This window comes from Lucilia sericata, unplaced genomic scaffold (genome assembly GCF_015586225.1).
Source record: "Lucilia sericata isolate MDLA Ls3-8-SP2 unplaced genomic scaffold, ASM1558622v1 Contig000336F_arrow, whole genome shotgun sequence".
NCBI classification, from domain to species: Eukaryota; Metazoa; Arthropoda; class Insecta; order Diptera; family Calliphoridae; genus Lucilia; species Lucilia sericata.
Genome location: NW_023994356.1, coordinates 316,385 through 324,220, shown reverse-complemented (window position 1 = coordinate 324,220; position 7,836 = coordinate 316,385). Strand labels below are relative to the sequence as shown.

Sequence of the window (7,836 nt, the reverse complement as noted above, 5' to 3'; positions counted from 1 at the left end):
TTTTAAAGAAACTACACAATTGGTTCATAATTGGGTCTACTCCTCATATAAAGTCCTCTTCATAAAATAATTTTAAAACACCTAACTTGCTTCAAAATGCCAGTATAGCAATGCAATTCGTCATAAATAAGTTTTATTGAAACTAAACAGTCATATCCTAACGCCTATAACTGTCTTAAAAATACGAGTTGTTGTTCAGATCTCACCGTGGGACAGATCTCACCGTGGGACAATTTTTTAATCATTTTTGAGAAAAAGGTTTTATTTAGAAAAATACATTACTTCTTATTTATTTACATAAATAGATAACCAATAACACTTGATTAAAGATCAACATGGTGTTCCTTAGAATGATAAAATGAAGTTTCTAAAGTAACAGGAATCTCATTTAAATTCAAGGGTTGAGTTTTAGCTAACAGTTTACGATTCTTGGAACTGTAATCCAAATCAATAAGATTTTTATAAACATGATTTTCCTTAGCTAACAGTTGATGGTCCTCAGCGGTAAACCATTCACTGTAGACTTCAATTGGATCAAGTTTTCAAAATTTGTGAAGCGAAACTGGCGGCTCTTGCTGCAATAACTCCAAGGGATAGTCATTAGGGCGAGCCTTAAATGAAAATAAAATATATAATGTATAAATTTATTTAAGGAAAATTAAAGTTTAATATAATATTAATGAACGAATACAAATTTAAACTTACTTGAAGAAACTTTGACGAGTGCAAAGCTTTCATTTGAAGTGAATGCAAACAAGAGACCAAAATCATATCATCAGGTGCCGTAGCTGAAAGACATGAACAATGCTTCAAAATAAGTTTAATCACTGGCAATGAGAATGCAATGCCACCACCACCAGTGATATAATTGAAACCATCTTCAGCATATAAACGATAGCCGTAGTGTTCACCCAAATAAATTTCAGCCATTGAATTGTAACAACCAAGTACTTGGCAAACACCTGAAACGCTACCGAAAACCACAAAAGAGAAGAAAATTCATTATGATGGCGAAACATTTTTAAAATTTAATGATGTTTGTATATGAACATTTTATATCATTGAAAGAAGTGATAACGAAATAAGACTGACAATCGCTGAAATATTGATGTGAGTTCAAGAAACTTTTTGTTACATAACCGCAGACATTGGTTCTTTTGAAAACTGTGTATAGAATGGAAATCATAAAATATATATACAAGATCCTCTAACCAATGAAGATTAAAATGCCATCAACATATTTTTTATCATAATTTGATTAAATATTGAAATCAATGAGGCAAATACGTATAAAATCACGCTAAACATTTAAATTTCATTTATTTAGTTTGAAGTTTTGCCAACACTCAACATAAATTGTCTTAATAGTAGAGTCTCTTTTGATTCCATTACCACACTTTACAATCAACTGACTACCACTTACATACCTTAATAAAGTAAAGTACGGAATAACCATTGTATTTGATGATTCTCATGATTTGCTTGATTAACTTGATGCAGTCTGTGTTGTTTGTTATTATACCCTCCACCACCATCAGTGGTGATAGAGGGTATATATAAGGTTGTCGTTCCGTGTGTAACACCAAGAAATATTCATCTAAGACTCAACAAAGTATATATGTATATTCTGGGTCCTTATGAAATTCTGAGTCGATTTAGCTATGTCCGTCTGTCTGTCTGTGTAAAACACGCTCACGTTAAAACTAAGTAATAGAAATCAACCAAATTCACCCAATATTTATTATTATCCTAAGCAGTTTGGTATTGAAAATCAGCAAAATCGGTTCACAACGTAAAAAGTTATGAGTAAAAATTTCAGACTACCTCGAAAAAAATTACGTTTTTTTTCATAATTCTTTTGAAGTTTTCTCAGAAACTACCAAAGATATTGCGATGAATTTTGTCATACATTATTTTTTCAGAGTAGTAATCAATCATATTCAAAATCTTTACAATCGATCCAATATTTCCTATAGCCCCCATACAAAGGTACATATTCCCGGAAATTAGTTTATCGTTAATAACTCAATCAAATATATCGGTATCAACACCAAATTTTGTACATATAAATATAATATGAACAGAAATTATACTGCCGACGTAGATCTCAGTCGGTCCACAATTGGTCATAGCTCCCATATAAGGTCCACTTCCGAAAATCACTTAAACGCACATATTTCATTGATGAATAAAGCTATTGTGATAAAATTCGGGCTGGTTATGTTTTGTGTACATACAAATTATTCTAACAAATTTTTTGCGGATCGGTCCATTATTGGTTATAGCTCCCATATAAGGCCCACTTCCGAAAATCATTTAAAAGCTCATATTTCATTGTCAAATTAAGTTATCGTAATAAAATTCGACACAAATATGTTTAGTCTAAATATAAATCACTCTATGAATTTTTTTCCGGATAGGCCCATAATTGGTCATAGCTCCCATATAAGGGCGACATCCGAAAATCACTATAATCATTATAAAGCTATCGGGATAAAATTCGACACAAATCTGTTTTGTATACATACAAATCTTTCTACAAAATTTTTTACGGCTCGGTCCATTCTTGGTCATAGATCCCATATAAGGCCCACTTCCGAAAATCCCTTAAAAGCACATATTTCAATGTCGAGTAAAGCTATATTGATAAAATTCGACACAAATATGTTTTGCCTAAACATGAATCACTCTACGAAATTTTTTCTGGATAGGCCCATAATTGGCCATAGCTCCCATATAAGGTCCACTTCCGAAAATCACTTAAACGCATATATTTCATTGAATTCTAAAGCTATCGGAATAAAATTCGACTTGAATATATTTTGTGCACATACAAATCATTTTACAAAATAATTTTTTACGGATCGGTCCATTATTGGTCATAACTCCCATATAAGGCTCACTTACGAAAATCACCTAAAAGCACATATTTCATTATCAAATAAAGCCATCTTGATAAAATTCGACACAAACATGTTTTGTCCAAATATAAATCACTCTGCGAAATTTTTCCCGAATAGGCCCATAATTGGTCATAGTTCCCATATAAGGTCCACTTCCGAAAATCACTAACACGCATATATTTCATTGAATTCTTAAGCTATAGGAATAAAATTCGACTTGAATAAGTTTTGTGTACATACAAATCATTTTACCACTTTTTTCTCGGATCGGTCCATTATTGATCATAGCTCCCATATAAGGTCCACTTCTGAGAATCACTTAATCACACATATTTCATTGTCAAATAAAGTTATCTTGAGAAAATTCGACACTTATATGTTTTGTCTTTACATAAATCACTCTACGAAATATTTTCCGGATAGGCCCTTAATTGCTCATAGCTCCTATATAAAGTCCACTTCCTAAAATCACCTAAATGCACCTATTGGAGTAAAATTATACTTTATCTTTTTCTGCATTATACGAAATTGTTTCCTGATCGGTGCATAATTGGTCACAACTCCCATATAAGGACCATTTCTGAAAATTACTTGAACGCACATTTTATACATAGGTATACAATTTTTTCTGGATCGGTCCATATTTGGTCACAACTCCCATATAAGGACCATTTCTGAAAATTACTTAAACGCACATTTTATACAAATTCAGGTATAAAATTTGACGTAAATGTGTATTTTGTATATAAATCATTATACGGAATTTTTTCCGGTCCGGTCCATAAGTTGTCTTAGCTCCCATATAAGGTTAACTGTTGAAAATCACTTAATACCACTTAATTCGTTATAAAATTATTATCTCCGGATAAAATTCGACATAAGTATATGTATAGATAAATCATTCTCAATTTTTCTGGACCTAATCAAAATTAGTTCGACAAAAATTTTGGCGACTTATCTAAAAATTAGATAGTGGTGGAGGGTATTTAAGATTCGGCATAGCCGAATATAGCACTCTAACTTGTTGTAGTCTTCAATATCCCTCAGAGCTAATTTTAGAATTTGTATTGTTTTCGCACTATGTTTCATCTCAACATTTGTTATGTTGGCGTTTATTGTTGGTATTGTGTTTTCATAAAAATATACAACAATTAATTTCAAGGGAGCTTTCAATAACATTGAGAGTGAAGTGATTAGATCTTGCAATCCAAGATTTCGTGGTGAATTGGATAGTCTACATGCTTAGAATTATCACATCAGAGAATTATCTTAGAGGATTACTATGTTAGGACAAAGGTTATCAAAAGGAACAGCAAAGGGAGGAGTACTATCTCCCATCCTATGGTTATTAGCGATTAACGCTATTCTAAGGCAGTTTGAATGCAAATGTAGAAAGATTGTCGTTTATGCGGCTGATGTAGTATTACTGGTTAACGAAAAATGTTTATCCATAATCAGTGTTATCATGCAGATAGCATTGGATGAACTGTCATGGTGGACGAAGGTAAAAGGACTTTCTGTAAACTGAACTAGCATGTTTCACTAGATGGAACAAGGTAGATGATTTTAGGCTTCCTAAGTTAGATGGTGTTGAGTTAAGTTTATCTAGTGGAGCTAAGTATTTACCGACCATCCTAGATAATATATTATCATAGAAGAAAAATATTCTGGAAAGATTGAAGAAGGAGACTCAACGCCTACTACATTTGCAAGAATTCCATTGGCGAGAAATTGGGCTTGTGGCCTGATATGATAAACTGGATTTAGAAGTGCTTAGCTAGGCATCACAAAGGTGATCATCAAAGTAAGACATCACAGGTACCGTAAAAAGTACACCAAAGGATGCTTTGAATATCTTTCAATATCTGATCCCTATAGAATATAATGTAGTGTGTGTAGCTGTAAGGATTGTGCTAAAGCACCATGAGTTACATAGGTAAAATCTTCGAGTGATAACCACACAAAAATCTTATTCGAAATGGGTCTATAAGATCAGGATAACATTTCTAGTAGAATTTTGAAACATAGGATAACGATATTAGATATTATATAGGGAAAAATGGAGTATATCCGATAAGCTGTTTAAAGAGTATGCAGTATTTAGCGACGTATCCAAGATGGTGCCGGTGTCTACATTGCTGACTGACATGGACATAAAGAGAACTTTGAAACTCCCTGTCTGTGTTCGCCAAGTAGAAATCCTTAGCGATCTGGAAAGCGGCTGAACTGTTACGAAAGCATATACTATATATCAAGCTGCAAGTAGAACATACATATGTTATACGGTGCACCTGTGCCTAATAGTAGAATGTAGATGTGTTCTAAGTGATATTGTGAGGCTGTTTACTATAAGTCTGTGTTGGGTGCCAGAACACAGCAATGTACAGGGTAATGATGTAGCGAATGAACATGCAACGCAAGGTTCGAACCTTGAGCTAAATGGAAGTGACAGAAGGGTTTAGTTACCCATTTGTCACTATTAGCGGGTTATTGGTTTGCGTGGTCAAAGGTTGATGTAATGGCTTTAAACTGATATCATCATCATCATCTTATAAATCACTAAAATATTTGACATGTTTCGCGTATTGTGCCCAGGTGTTATGTATTATTAGTAAACGTTCTTGATGATATTTGAAACATGTTGCAACAGTGATATAAATTTCTTCACTTTTAATTTAAAAGTTGTAAAAGAAGAATGTTAAACTTTGTTATTATGTCTTCACATTGTTGCAGGTAATAGAGACAATTTGGTAAAGTTGTGAAAATAATGTATTTATATCAAAACTTTTGTTTTTAATTTTCTATCACATTTTGTAAAGGAAATTCTTATAAGGTCATTCATATATTGAAATCTTAAAGGATAATTTATTTAATTGAATATTTATTATATGTTCTCAAATACTGAAGAAAAATGCAAGCAACGCTTTTGCTATATCTAAATCAAATTTTTAGGGTTAAACGAGGAAGTTAATATGTATTTTATACGTTTTTGCAATTCTTCTCATGGCTACTTACACATGTCATTGATAATGCTGCATTTGTTGTTTGTTCACCATACATGGCACATGTTTCATTATCATTATAGTGCTTGTTTTTGTTGTTCCTCATGCTTCCGGTCTCCCAGGTGGCCTCAGGGATATGTATTAAGATTTCTTTAAAATTATTTTCTGTTTTTGTGTATTCATACGAGGCTTATAGTTGTCTAGGTTCGCTTTAATAGTTGTCGTATGAAAGTCAGTATGCGGCAGGTTGGGATCATTAGATGAAGTTGTGGTACGTGTTTTATTCGTTGTCGTTGAAATTCGTAAATTATCATATATGAAACGAGACAACTCATGGGCGGCATCAATACTAAATTCCGAATTTTGTAATTGCTTTCTGTTATTATGATTTTCGTAAATATCGGTAATACTGTTTAAGTTTGTTTAAAAAGTAAATTATAAAGCATTTTAAATAATATGGATACTCGGAATATCCAGTAAGTTCATATTTTTGATCCGATTGTATAAACATACCTTTTGAATAGTGACATACTAAAAACGATCTATCTAGGAGCTCTTTTCCATGATCTGGACTGTCTTAGAGATACGTCACTAGTAAACATGATCTGTTTTATTAGAAGAACAGGCTGGTTTTCACGGAGACCGAACGAACTAAGTAGTCAACGAAATAAGGGAGGGAAACCATTCTCTCAATATTAGGGAATGGCAATTCTAAGGGTATAAGGCCACAAGGCCTCCGAGTAAACTTGCTTACTAGCGAGCAACCCACATAACCTAACCTAAAAACTACACCAGCCCGCAGCAGTGGGTACTTAAACTATTTAGAATTTTCAAAAAATGCAAAATGATGTATGATTGTAGACTTACTATCATATAATGCATGTTCCAAATATAAGAGCTTATAGAAGAAATAAAAGTGAAATTTAAGCACACGTTGAATTAAAAACAAAAGATTTGAAAATATGAATTATTTCACAAAATCATTGTATATAATACAGACCAACAAATGTTTAACCCAGACACCAAAGCTTTGCCAAGTATACTTCTCTAAAGGATTGAGCAAGGCATTCAAATCTGGTCTTAGAATTTCTCCCTTCACATCAGGTTTTTGAAATATCGTGTCCTAAAAACTTAAATGCACACATTGCTAATTGGGTTTCGAATTTTTTAAAATTTTGTTGGGATGTGTATTTATTAGCAAATCAATATAAATAAAGCACTTGCGATTTTTGTGAATTTCATCATTTAATTTTTCCATAATTTACTTAAATAAACATTTGTCCTTTTCTCACAAAATACCATCCATCTTGTGTTGTCACTGATTATTTCCTATTGTTAATTATTATACGCAGTTGTACTCGTTTTCGTGTTCATGTTCTTTTGGAGTAACAATAGTTTTGGTATTAAATTATGTATTGTCCAGTAATTGAATAGTTCATGCAGTACATGTTATCTAATTCTATATTTCGGTTGTAATTCCTTTGATTGTTTGTTTACATTATCCTTTAGATTTTAACTTAATTCATTATGATGTTTTGTGTCTTGACTTTGTATAAAGAAAACAACATCTGTAGGTGGTGCTGGAAAAATGTAGAAAATTGTTAAGATCATTGTTCGTTTGTCGTTAAAGTGACACACATCGTTCATTTACTACAAAACTTATGGAGAGGATAGATAAATAGAACACTCATTCAATGAGGTTGTAGAAATATAGAGACTCAACTTGTTTGCAATATATAAATATGAATTAAGTTGTCTTTCTGGATCACATAAGTCATGTGTATATATAGGCCTGATGGAATTTTTTCCATCATCACATCTTCTTTTGTAGATCTTCTCAGTGTTTATTTATTATTTAAACTTCAGCAGATTCTTAAGCACTGTGTGTTATATGATAGTGTGATATGTTAATTAACACAGGCCAACAAGAT

General features: G+C 32.4%; 1 pseudogene; it reads right to left on the bottom strand.

Moving 5' to 3' along the window:
* Window positions 1-323: 323 nt before the first annotated feature.
* Window positions 324-7,516, bottom strand: LOC119603789 (annotated as a pseudogene).
* Window positions 7,517-7,836: the final 320 nt, after the last annotated feature.